At 47.0% G+C, this 14,098-nt stretch overlaps 1 long non-coding RNA gene across 1 annotated transcript in view; it reads right to left on the minus strand.

Moving 5' to 3' along the window:
• Positions 1 to 13,740, minus strand: part of LOC138433573 (uncharacterized) — a 315,433-nt gene extending 301,693 nt beyond the window's left edge. The window contains exon 1 of the long non-coding RNA XR_011254360.1: positions 13,634 to 13,740. This is a non-coding gene — a long non-coding RNA (uncharacterized lncRNA). The remainder of the gene's footprint in view (positions 1 to 13,633) is intronic.
• Positions 13,741 to 14,098: the final 358 nt, after the last annotated feature.

Below are 14,098 nucleotides of genomic sequence, written 5' to 3' on the forward strand. Positions count from 1 at the left end.
TAGTACATTTGGCAAAGTCTAGAGATGGTTTTGACTGTCAACACTGTGACAGAAGATTAGAGGGGCTACTGGCACTAGTAGGTAGAGACCTGAGTTACTGCTCAACATGCTCTGGATAACCCTATCACAAAGAATTATCTGTCCCAAAATGTCAGCAGTGCCAAAGTTGAGAATCCTGGGCAAGCTGTAATGTGGGCGCCCCAGACTTGACTTGTGAAACATGCCTGAGGGTGTTAACCCCCTCCCTTGACAGGAGCCCCCACGTGTCCTCACCTCTCAGAGCCTCCTCTCCTCCTTTCCATGAACAGACAAAAGCAAACAGAAAAATCCTCTGCCTTTGGACAACTGTTCTGAGCTAAGCACTGAATGAAGTGAATTAAGTGAGCATGGCCCTCTGTTATGGATGCAATCTGTGGGTCAGAAAACCAATTCCTACAGGTTCTTTCTCTCCCTGTCCCCTTGTCCTTTCAATTCTTTCCTCCCTGCACAGGACTGTTGGCAAGTAAAGTCCTGGGCATTAGAGGCACTTTTGAATGGAACAAAAAGAAATTTCCTCTGTAACAAGGGGCTTGCCATGCTGACCATCAGTTTTGTCCAGGGCATGATCAGACCTCCACTTGTGTTGTAAAAATAAGAGTAACCAAGGGATTTCCCTGGTGGTCCAGTGGTTAAGACTCCATGCTTCAAATACAGGGGACATGAGTTCAATCCTGGTCAGGGAATTAAGATCCCACATACTACATGGTGTGACCAGAACATTAAAAAAAATTTTTTAAGTTTAAAAAAAAAAGAGTAAACATTTTGTGCATTCTTACACTCACAGGCACTATGGACTGCACTTTAGAATATATAACTCCACTTACTTCTTCATCCATCCCTACATGAAGTGTTATATTCTCTTTTATACTCAGGAAGAAACAGACTCAGAGAGGTTAAGTAATGAGGCCAAGTTCACACAAGCAGTAGATGGTGGGACTGAGCTTTGGCCCAGGTGTGTCTGATCCCTAAAGCTCTTGCTGAGAGTCTAAACTGTTGGTTCTCAAACTGCATCAGCAGCAAGTGGAGGATTTGTTACACACAGTGTGCCAGGCACCCCCTAGACTGATTCAAGAGGTCCAAGTGGGGCCCAAGGATGTGCTTTTCCACCAAGTACCAGGTGATGCTGATTGCTGCCGGGCCACAGACCACATAGGAGAACCACAGTCTAAGTCACTCCACTCTGCCCCTCCCATGAGATGCTCTCAATATGAAAGTAGGGTGTATCTGGTGCAAACTAGATCTAGCTTTCTTCAGTCCTAAGCATCCTTAACAGGCTTCCCAGGTGACTCAGTGGTAAAGAATCAGTCTGCCAATGCAGGAGACCCAGGTTTCATCCTTGGGTCAGGAAGATCCCCTGGAGAAGGAAATGGCAACCCATTCCAGTATTCTTGCCTGGGAAATTCCATGGACAGAGGAGCCTGGTGGGCTACAGTCCATGCAGACATGACTTAGCAACTAAAACAACAACAACAACACATCATTAACATCATTATAATGACCTGGTACCTAAAGGATGGACAGAAGTCTTACTATTGGAAGGCAGCTAAATAAAGCAGGATGTCCAGGTAAATCTGGATTTTAGATAAACCACAAATAATTTTAGTAGAAGTGCATTCCAAATATTGCATGGTTTATAGGCTTACTAAAAAATTATCTGTTGTTTATCTAAAATTCAAATTTAACTGGGTATCCTTTAGCTTCATCTGCTAAATCCAACAACCCTATACTATTGCTTTCAAGAGACAAAGGTTTCTCGTGTGGATGCAAATTACCCCCCAGGTCCTAAAACCCTACCCAAACATCAGGCCCCTCAGCCAAGGGGGACTTCTCTCCTCTCTTGCCAAATAAAAGAGGGAGGAATTTCAGATCGGGCTCCTTGCCAGAAACAATCATGAAAACAGGGTTACAGCGTGCAGGAGGTCTGGTGCACAGCTTCCAGAACCAGCTGGTGTGCTCACCGCCGCAGCCAGCCCTTCCTCGGGAGGGGTGTGCTGATGAAATGCATGTTCTGGGGCTGTTGAGGGCATGAGGGATAGGAAGAGCCAGTGTTCATCACCCCTCCCTCTGCTCAAGACCCAGAGGAAATGACCCTGACCCTTCTGAGCAGGACAGGCTCCGTGAGAGACAGGGGCAGCAGTGGCAGAGGGAAGGGTGGGGCGGTCTTGGTGAGGAGGATGAGCTTTTCCAGGTCCCTGGGAGGGAATATGGGCGATGGCAGAGGCCCCCTCCTCCCAGGCTCACTGGCCCTATCTGCTTAGACAGCTGTGCTCTGCCTCCTGAGACAGCAGGACTGACCAAAGGGTGAAAAAACAAAAAAGTAGAATTTCATGAGCCCAACCATGCACCAGGAACAGAATCAGTGTTATTTCACTTAATACTTGAACAGTCCTAAGAAAGCAGTTTTCCAGGTGGTCCCTTAAAAAGGCTCAGCCACAGTGTCCTTGACAATGAAACTGGATTCAGAATCTGACTCTGCCAACCACTATGAAGTTTAACAATATAAAAGTGCTATTTTCTTTAAAAAAAAAAAAAAAAGATAAATATTGGCAGTTTCCTATCATGTAACTGAATAGCTGTGTGGTCCCTTAATTTCTCTGAGCCTCAGTTTTTGCAGCATTAAAATAGAGATAGTAGTAGTGTCTTCCTTAGGGTTGTGGAAGTGATTAAAGGACATAATGTCTTTAATTACCTTAGCACCCTGTTTAGCACATATTAAGAACTAAATACATGTGGCTGCAATTATCATTATCTCTGCTATTTTGCTGGATATACAGAAAAATATGTAATAGAAAAATTGTACCAGCCCAAAGAAGGTTGTTTATCATCAGGGAGAGAATTCTGTGTGTGAACTCAGAATCCTGTCACCAGCCATCTTGCCATCCAGGGCTGTGCACAAGAATCCAGACCAGTCTGTCCAATAAAATCATCAATGATGATGGAGACATTAAGCACTGCATAATGGCCACAAGCCATGTGTGGCTACTGAGCCCTTGAAATGTGACTAGTGTGACTCAGGACCTAAATTTTTCATTTTATTTAGTTTAGTATAATTGACTAGTAAAATAATACTTGTTTCAGGCGTACAACACAGTAGTTCAATATTTTCATAGATTCTACTTTATACAAAGTTATTATAAAATACTGATTATATTCCCTGTGCTATGCACTACAACCCTGTAACTTGTTTCTTTTATACCTAGTAGTTTGCACCTCTTAATCCCCTCCACTTGTTTTGCCCTTCCCCCACCCCTGCCCCCCTGGTAACACTAGCTTGTTCTCTGTATCTGAGTCTGCTTTTTTTAAAAAAAAAAAACAAAACTCTACAAGTAAGTGAAAACATATAGTATTTTTCTTTCTCTGACTTTTTTCACTAAGCATAATACCTTCCAGGTCTATCCATTGTCACAAATGACAACACTTTATTCTTTTTTATGGCTGAGTAACATTCCACTGGGTATATATCCCACAATGAGGTATCACCTCATACCTGTCTGCATGGCTATTGTCAAAAAGACAAGAAATCACAAGTGCTGGCAAGAATTAGGAGAAAACGGAACCCTCATACACTGTATGGAGTTTCCTCAAAAAATTAAAGATAGAACTACCATGCTGCTGCTGCTAAGTTGCTTCAGTCGTGTCTGACTCTGTGCAACCCCATAGATGGCAGCCCACCAGGCTCCCCCATCCCTGGGATTCTCCAGGCAAGAACACTGAAGTATCCAGCAATTCCACACCTAGGTATTTAACCAAAGAAAACATAAACGCTAATTCAAAAAGATATAAATACCCCAGTGTTCATAGGATCATTATTTACAATAACCAAGATATGAAAGCAACCTAAGTGTCCATCATCAGATGAGTGGGTAATCAATTTCATAAACAGCCACATATGGCTACAGGCTGCCAGAGTTGGCAATGCAGTTAAAAACATTTCGTCTTTCACCCTCATGGAGGCATCTGCTCTGAGGTCAAGAGGACTGTGTGGATTTTGGGGGGAGAGTGGTACCAAGAGAAGAAATTAAGACAACCCCCCTGGTCTGGCCCAGAAGCTTAGACGGGTTTCCAGGACAACACAGATAGAACTGGAAGCAGAGGTTGTCAGTTCAACTGGTGGGCTGGAATGGCCTCTTTTGTTAAAGAGAAAAGAATATAAAATTTTCTAAAGCAGGCACACCAACAGCAAAAGAGCGCTCCTGCTGGCTCAGCGGTAACGGATCCACCTGCCAGGGCAGGAGACATGGGTTCCATCCCCGATCCAGGAAGATCCCACATACTGCTGAGTAGCTAAGCCTAAATCAGCGCGCCGCAGCTACTGAGCCTGTGCTCTAGAGCCCGCGTGCCACAACTGCTAGGGCCCGTGTGCCCTAGAGCCGGTGCTCCACAGCAGCAAGAGCCAGCACAATGAGAATCCTGTGTGCCACAACTAGACAAAAGCCCGTGCAACAGCAAAGACTCAGCACAGCCAAAAATAAATACATACCTAAAATTTTAAAAGAGCTCTAAAAGGACCATCATCATCATTTAGTGACTCCCAACCTTCACCCCGAGGGCCTACAAGTGATGGAGTTCTCCTGCTCTTGCTAATCCCTGAGCATCTCACCACCCCTTGTTGGCTTCCTTAATCCTGACCACATGTCTGTAAACAGAACTGTTAAATGATACAAGGAGGATATTAGAACAAGTTGGTTCTAATACCCCATCAGCCTATACATAGAAACCAAAATCTCTGCCAATACATGCTTCAAAGTTAAAAAAAAATCTAAGCACAATGACAAATAGCCAGCTAGCATTTCCCAAACAAGGCTCAGGCTATACCCAGCCAAATAATGTCCTTGCTTTTCTTCTGTCTTTTCTCTTTAAGTCTTTCCTCTAGCTCCTGCTGGTGGAAAGTGAAAACGAAAGTCGCTCAGTCATGTGTGACTCTTTGGGACCCCATAGACTGTAGCCCACCAGGCTCCTCTGTCCATGGGGTTCTCGAGGCAAGAATACTGGAGTGGCTGTTCCCTTCTCCAGGGGATCTTCCCAAGCCAGGAATTGAACCCAGGTCTCCTGCATTGCAGATGGATTCTTTACCATCTGAGCCACTGGGGAAACCTCACTGGTGGAAGACTCCTAATCATCACTTCTGGTTTGGCACTGCTCAGTTCAAATCTATTTTTGCTAAAAAAAAAAAATACTTACAATTTATAGTATGTGTCACTGGATCTTTTAAAAGAATCTTTATTAAATCTCTTTGATGAAATCTCTGAGTGTGTCATCTATTTTCCATTTGGATCCTAATCCACCTTGCCTAGCTTAATAAAAACACATTGCTCATATTCCCTAAATCACTGCTGAAAAGATGAGATGTTTATCTGAGGATCTGAATCTCCCCAACATATCAGCCCAGACTGAGAAACAGAGCCCTTGGATTTAAAGACTAGGAGCCGTGTCCAGTTCACAGAAATCCGGTAGCACGGTGATGACTGGCTCCTTTAGCTGCCAATAAGTGATCCATTCTTCCCGTCAAAGGCCTCCAGCTCGACTCTCCTTAGGGGCAATTTTCAATGACTCAGTTTGTTGAACTGCCTTCCTCAGCCCCATCCTACACATATAAACGGATTCTCATGACTTCATGATGGAACAGTGTGCATACAGTAAGTTGCAATATTTGCAGCTAGGAACACACATTTTGGTGGCCTCTGAAGACATCAAGAAACCATCCTGAACAGTCTACTACCTTCCCTCATACAAGCTTCATTAACCTTGCTTCATCAGTGATGTAACTGAAGCACAGAGAAGTTAAGAAATATGCCCAGAGATGGCAAACATCTGTTTTTCATGCTGCCACCCACCCCGTGCCCACAGCAGACATTGTTAATCAATCTCACGTTACTCTTTCCCATTGGAAAGCTTTCTTACTGCAGCTCTCCAGCAGCCAACACAAATCTGTCAGAGTTGACACTCAAGACATGTTTGCCATCCTCACACATGCTCAGACTTTAAAAATTAAGAAGAGGGACTAGAAACCAGTCTCTGAGTCTCCTAGTACACTGTTCTTTTTAAAGGATTTCTCTGTAAATCTAGAAAACCTGAGCAGACTGTGTTCATGCTATCCTTAATACCTATGATGCCTTTGTTAGGAAACATGCCCGAGCCTCCAATTCTACCTTACCATAATGAGATTATGATTAGCTGATACATGAATGCTGTCCTTGGCACACTCCTATCATATACTAGGTACTCAGCTCATGGTAGCTCTTATCCATTCTTTATAAACAATGCCATTAACATCCACTATCCAGAGCATGCCCTTCATGGTGGTCATTAGGGTCCATGTCATTGAGCTGTTAAATGCTTTCATTCTCCTGGAATATACGCATGGTAGATTGTATTTCTCCACCACATTCAAGTTATGTGTGGCCAAGTGGCTTGCTTTGGCCAAACACATGTGAGCAAGAGAGACATGTATAACTTCTGGACAGAAGCATTTAATTGCTGCATCTGTATTCCAGTCTTCCTTTCTTTCTGACTTGGTAATTATGGAAACAGATTTCAAGATGGAGTATCCATCAGCTCACAGCTCTGAGTGACAATGATCAGCAGAACTTGGGTTGACCCCATCTTGACATGTAGTGAGAAATACTCTTCTGTTGGGTAAAGCTACTGAGATTTTGCAGTTGTTTCTTTCTGCAGTCATAACCTAATCCACCTAGATGAATACTCTTTTCTCTAGCAAGGTTCCAGGGAAGCTGAACTTCTCCATTTCACCACAGAGAAATGACTTCAAATAACCATGTGTCTTAAAGGGTCATATCCCCAAAGTGACTGCTACACACCACTGCATATAATGCTACCTAAAATGTATTAAATGGCCCTTATGTGCCAAACAGTGTTCTGGGCACTTCATGGGGACTAATGGGCACACTTAGAACAGTTCTGGCACAGAGTAAACATGCTAATTCACGTTCATCTGCATCACTGCCCTCATTACCATTATCACACATCATCTCCAGTCCTGATCTCCTCTCGATAGAAGAGGAAACTAAGGCACAAAGCAGTTAAGTAACAGGAGCATGGCTTCAGAGGCAGAAAATAACACAGTAAAGATTTGCACTCGAGTTCACTGGAGACCGATCCTCATTCTTCCCTTGCTACTGCATACACATCCGGATGAAGCCCACCAAACTGTGTGGTGCACATTCCTGGGCCCCGCCACTTCCCCCTGGCGGGGTGGGTGTCCCACCATCAGAACTATACCCCTTGGTTCCACCACTTGCAACAGCTGGAGCCTAATTCATTGAGAAGGCAGAGAAACCAGCATCCTTTAGGCCAACTTATCCAAGGAAATGAAACCCTGGCATTCAGGAACAGGGTCATGCTTTTCTACCAGCTGCAAGATTCACCGTCAGGAGGGCTTTCAAATTTCTTCAACATCCCTAGGCTGTCATTTATTCCTTTCCAGAAGTAGCACAGGTCCCAGGACCAGTGGTAAGTTTGCCCAGCCCTGTCCATCTCCCAAGGACATCAGAGGCCAAACAGAGAGGGAGAAAGAATCTCAGCATGGACAGACCCACCAACCACCCTCCACTCACCACATCTTCCTCCAGGCCATTTATTTCATTAAAGAGCAGGGTGCTCAAGGGAATCTCCAGAAAGGGGGCAATTTCATTCTTCCCACATAGTAAAAATTAAAATTCTTTCCAAAAAAAATGATGTGCTCTGTTCTTTTTGAGAAAGCTAAGGAGAGGAGAAAAGGGGTCAAGGAGTGAGAGGTAAGAAAATGTGAGGGAGAGAGGGAAAGAGGAAAGAAAAACAGAACAATAAATCGAATAGGGAAGACAGGGAGATTAAGAAGGGAAGAAAAAGAAGACAGAACAGAGTAAAGCAGCAGTGAGACTGGCTCTGTGCCTTCATGAGATCAGCAAACCCTCTGAATTTTCACCTTTGCTCAAAACTGGAGTTGGTACTATTTTGCCAGTCACCCACATCTCGGTGTGTCCTGGCGTCCCTTCCCTATGCTCCTCCCCATATCCTGAGAAAAGCTACTCACTCAGTAGCTTTCACAGTCTAATCCCTACCCAGAGTTCATTTTGAAAGAACATGGAGTAGGAGGAGGAACTTTGTAGTCTGACTGGACTGAGTTCAGAATGCAGCCTTAGCACATATTTTCCCTTCAACAAATATTTACGGATAACCATCTGTGTGCCAAGCACTGTTCTAGGCACTGGGTTACAGTGAACAAAACGCCCTGCCCTCATTAAACGTCCACCCTAGAGGAGTAAATAAAAATGAAAATCTATATTATCTTAGTGTTAAGTATAACGGAGGCAAATAAACCATGAGAGAATAAGGGGTAGTAATATCAGCGGGAGGGTCCCCAGGGAAGTCCCACTGTGAAGGACGCTACTGAAGCAGAAGAAGGTGAGGAGTTACCCAACCCCTAGGTATCTGGGGAAGAGCAGAGCAAATGCCCTGGGGCAAGAACACACCTAGCGAAGGCATGAGGAATAAGCAAAAGGCAGACGGTTCCATGCAGTGTAGCCCTGGTGCGGTGAAGGATTTTAGAAGTTCAGACATGAACTGGAAAAATAGAAAGTGATGAACGAAATATGGGACAATTGAAACTGACTTTAGGGAAAGGCTGCAGTTCCCTTAATGACAGCTTCTAGGATAAGACCAGGGGAGTGAGTGTCTGAAGTAAGACAGCACATACAACCATTAAAGAAGGCTAGGTGAAGGACCTGAGAGGCAAGGCCCTGGAAGTCTCATTGCTGAAAGCTTTTTTTTTTTTGGCCACACCACTCAGCATGTGGGACCTTAGTTCCCTGACCAGGGACTGAACCAGGGTCCCTTGCAGTGGAAGCTCAGAATCTTAACCAATGGACCACCAGGGAAGTCCTGGAAGTCTCGTCTACAGAAATGTTAGGGTCACCAGGAATGAGAGAGGAGTGGTGTTGGAGAGGGAACCAGGGCCCCCTCTACAAGGAATTAGAGGGAGGGCCTGGAGATCAGTAGATGGTGGTGATCAGAAGGGGAAGAGGTCTAATGATGTGCAATTTACATTTAGTTCAGAGCAGTTAGGGAGAAGGCAGGCAGAGTGATCTGGAGGCAGCAATAAGGAGCAAGGACAGCAGGCCCAGTAGGGAAGGGCTGTTGGACAGAAACCACTTGATTGAAGCGCAGGTGAACAGGATCTTTCAGGAGAGTCAAGTCACAGTGAGGTTCATTGTCATCTCACTGGCATTTAATGTGCAGAGGGGCCAAGGATGCTAAAAGCCCTGCAAAGCAGAGAACAGTCCCATGAGAGGACAATCCATCTCGACCAATAGTGCTCCCATGGCAAAACATGTAATCTGATTATGGAGGCAAGAGCATTCAACATCCAAAGGAAAGGCTAAGCGCGCAGAGGGAATTGCTGACCCCAATTCCAGGGACCAGCAGGGAAATACTGTAGAATTTGGAAAGGGGAGGAGACGAGATCAGAAAAGGGGTATCGGAGTGAAAGTCAGGGGGCTGAGGAAGGCCCCAGCAGTCCCAGGCTTCCTGTGCTGCTTCAGTGGCTTTAGTCGTGTCTGACTCTTTTGTGACCCCATGGACGGTAGCCACCAGGCTCCTCTGTCCATGGGGTTTTTCAGGGAAGAACACTGGAGTGTTCCTCCTCCAGGGAATCTGTAGCGACTGTCATAACCATGGCTGAAGGGGCAGGGAGATGGTCCTGCCGGTCTCGGGGCCGGTGTAGTGATGCAGCCCTGAGCAGAAGGGAGGGACATGCGGTCCTGGATCCACCCTGCATCCTTCTGATGCAACTGTGGAGTCTCACTAAGGGCTGTTCTAATCTGGAGCACCTACAGCTTGGAACTGCCTCTTGGCCCTGAAGACTGGAGGAAGGAAGGCCCTTCAAGGGCATTCCAAATGTCTCGATTCCTGCCAAGGCTAAGCTCTGTGTCCTTGGGCATGTTACTTAACCTTGCTGAGCCTGTTTTCTCATCCATAAAGTGGCCCCCAAAACCTATCTCACAAGGTTGTAGCAAGGCTTAAAATCAAAGCCAGAAAGTGTCTAGCCCAGTGTGTGATAGGCGCTCACTGCTGCCAGGCCCACAGCCGGTGGCTCAGGCTGCACATGCCTGAGTCCAAATCCTGACTCTGTTGCTCACTGACCGTCTAACCTGGGCTAGTTGCTGAACCTCTCCAAGCCTCAGTTTCCTGCACATGAGATTGGGAGAGTAATTCCGGAAGTATAAGGTGTCTGGAAGAAATACATGAAAGATGATGTAGTGAGCTGTGAAGTTTTGCCTTCTCTTCACTGGAAAAGACGCCCGAGCATAACAAGGTAATTTTCTTCTTCTAACAGTCTCTCGAGTGAATCAGCAGACCTAGGTGTTCACAGCCCCTGGCCTCAAGGAGAAGCTGGAACTCCTTTTGGAAGTTTTCAGAGCTGATACTAAGGGCTTCCCGGGTGGTGCTGGTGTAAAGGACCTGCCTGCCAATGCAGGGGACGTAAGAGCCATGGGTTCAATCCCTGGATTGGGCCAATCCCCTAGAGGAGGGCACAGCAACTCACTTCAGTATTCTTGCCTGGAGAATCCCGTGGACAGAGGAGCCTGGGCAGGGGGCTAGAGTCCATGGGGTCGCACAGAGTTGGACATGACTGAAGCGACTTAACACGCACGCACTCAGGCCTTTGTTTGGTAGGCCATAGCATGTCAAGGAGGAGGGCAAGATGAGCAGTCTAAATCCAGGGAATGAGAGGTGAACATTCTGAGACAGGAGGAGAGGAGGCCCAGGGTCTGTGAAGGAATGGCAGAGGCTTAGCCTCATCCTAAGGCCGACTCGGGGAGGGGAGGACAGCCACCCAGAGGGTGCATTTGGAGGCCTTACTCCTGTCTCAGCCCACCACACTGACAGCTGCTTCTGCAGCCTGAAGTCACATTTTCTGTAAAGGAGTACATTACATTTTCTTCCCTGTCTTGTATTTGGCTCAGAGTGTAGCAGTCCACCCACGAGACATAGTCAGACAGTTTCAGAGCCCAAGTCATCCTGCACAGGGGTGTCCCTGGGGGTCACTTCACCCTCTCAGCAGAGGGTGATGGGGTGTGGCAGATGCTGGCAGTGCAGCTGCCTTGCCAGATGGCTCCAGGGGGAAGGGAGGGAGGGGAGGCTGGGAGGAAGGCCCCCAGCGCCTGGTGCGTCCTGCTTCCCTACACCCTCCCCCAGCCTCGAAATGTCACACCCTCGCTTCCTACTCATTCCTTGGTGACTTGGGGCCAATCATTTGGGAAAAAGTCACTGAAGGTTAGGTCAGTTCCCTGGGAAGTGAGAATCGTTCCTATGGCCTAGGGTTACTGTGGCTCATGTGAATAACATAAACCCTTGAAATGGACGTGGCAACTAGTAAGCACGGAATGAATGGCAGAGGTAGTGGTGGTGGTGGTCAGAGAACTAGCAGTACTAGTAACACTACTAAGACAACAGGCAAAGTGCTGGCTGGCTCAGATTTAACCAGTCCCAAGAGTCCTGAGGCTGCTGCTCCGCTCCCAGCTTTGCCATAGACTGCGCTGGGGCAGTTGGGTTGCCTCCCTTCTCTGCCTTGGTTTTTGCACCTGTCACATGGGTACGGTCCCATCCACTTTAGAACAAGATCTTCCAGCTGGAAGGGTCCTTAGAGAACATCTGGTCCAGCCCTTTCTTCTCTGCATCCCATTTCACAGAGGCCAAAAGAAAAGCAGCCTACCTAATTCATGCAAAAATACTCTTTCCAAATCCATAGAAGCTCAGTTTATTCTGTTTCGTTTACTAGTATGGGTTGGGAGGATTGGGGACAGCAAGGGGCAAGTGATGTAGAAATGTGACATTCTCTTCCTTTGACAGGCTTTTAATTTACAGGGAAAATGAGATTAAATCCATGAGGATAAAAAGTTTTTTTAATGAGACATGTATGAGAAGTTCTCTGAAAATACTAAATACTTACACAGACAAATTGTGCAGACAGGCCTGCAAGACAGCTCCCAATGACCCCACCCCTTGCCTAGTCTCTCCCACACCATCCCAGCCCTGATCAATGAGATCTACAGGACAGGCAGAAGCGATGCTATGTCACACCTGAGATTAGGTAACAGCAGACTGCACCTTCTGCCTTGGGCTCTCTCTCAAGTCACTAGCTCTAGAAGAAGCCAGCTGCCATGTTCTGAGGACCATCAGGAAGCTCAGTGGGGAGGCCTGCATGCTGAGGGAATCCAAGCCACTAGCCAGACAGCAAGTGCGGCCTATGAACAACCCCATCCCAGGAATGAACTTGAAGTAGACCCACCAGCCCCAGATGATTGCAGGACTGGGGTGACAGCTTGATGGCCACCTCATAAGAGACTCTAAGCCAGAAGCACCCAGTTAAATCTTGCCTGCATTCCTGTCCCACAGAAACTAGGAGATAGCACATACATGTTGTTGCAAGCTGCCAAATTTGGGGTAATTTTTTATGCAAGTTTTCTAATACATAAAAACAGACCACCACCATTCTTCACAGAACACCCACTGCATGCCAGACCTGTGCTCCACAAAGAATAGATAGCAGTTTCCAGACAGAAACACCAGCTAGGAATTATGACAGCCCTGGGCTGATGGGTCTCTTGGGAGCAGAGGCTGGTACGTGCTAATGGGGAGGACGTAGAACCCTCAAGAGAGCCTATCAAATTCTCGTCACGGTTTCTTCCCAAAAGCGAGATCACAGGGCTCATGTGTGTGCCTGCATGAATGCAGGCGAGAGAGGGACGTACACACAAATGTCAGGATGGGGCAGGGCTCGTAGGTGGGGCCGTCTTCCACAGGGGTATTGCTGCTGCTGCTGCTAAGTCGCTTCAGTCGTGTCCGACTCTGTGCGACCCCATAGATGGCAGCCCACCAGGCTCCCCAATCCCTGGAATTCTCCAGGCAAGAACACTGGAGTGGGTTGCCATTTCCTTCTCCAATGCATGAAAGTGAAAAGTGAAAGTGAAGTGACTCAGTCGTGTCTGACTCTTAGTGACCCCATGGACTGCAGCCCACCAGGCTCCTCCATCCATGGGATTTTCCAGGCAAGAGTACTGGAGTGGGGTGCCACTGCCTTCTCTGACAGGGGTCTTAGAAGGAGACAAATTCTGAAAGGTTCCACAGAACAGGAGGGACCTTCAGTTGTTCCCACGGGAAAGCCTGGCTGCCTCTGTGAACTAGGTTTCAGTCCTACCTATATCACATATCGGGTGACATCAGTCTAGTGACTTCCCATCCAAAAGTGGAAATAAACTCTCCAAAGGATGCAGTGAAGTTCAGATGAGAAAATATACTTTGGAAACTATAAAACACTGAGTAACATAAGGAAAATACAGTGAGGTGTTGTATATAAAGTCCCTAGAACACAGCCTGGCTCACAATATAAGGTTCACAGATGGCAGTGTTCCCCGCGCCCCCCCCCCCCCCCACCGTTGATAAGCTCACCTCTGGTAAAAGAAGAAACAAGCAAAAAAAGTGATGAAGCAGGTGTTTTCTGACGTGTAGCCTGGGCCCCACTGCCACAGGAAGCCCCATCAATGCCCTGTCACACCTCCACCCACCCCGGCCCTTCCCCACCAGCAGGACTCACCCAGGGGGATTGGCGGGCTCTGGGTGACACTGCAGAGACCAAGCAGGATCGATTGCAAAGCAGGGGCAACAGGTTGGGAGGGTTTGACAACTTCCTCTCACGGGGATCTGAGGAGACAGAGACCGCCAGAAGGCATGGGATGGAGTGATAAGCAACAGGAAGACTGAAAGGGCAGGAAGAGAAACCCAGAGTTCCCTTTAATCCCTCTGCTAGGGCCTGGATCCTGATGATTTCAATCTCCACCTCTAGGATTAAGGGGGCAAGGCAACACACATCTGCACACTGGCGTGTTTCTGAAGAACTGCAGTTGAGGTCTGCCCCAGGTGGAGGTCACTAGGGTGGGCACTAATCCAATATGACTGAGTCCATTGAAAAACAGGAAATATGAACACGGAGAAGACACACATAAGGAGAATGCCATGTGATGGCAAGATCAGGGTAATGCTTCTGCAAGCCGAGGAATGC

The sequence above is a fragment of the Ovis canadensis genome, chromosome 2 (genome assembly GCF_042477335.2).
Source record: "Ovis canadensis isolate MfBH-ARS-UI-01 breed Bighorn chromosome 2, ARS-UI_OviCan_v2, whole genome shotgun sequence".
In the NCBI taxonomy this organism is placed as follows: domain Eukaryota; kingdom Metazoa; phylum Chordata; class Mammalia; order Artiodactyla; family Bovidae; genus Ovis; species Ovis canadensis.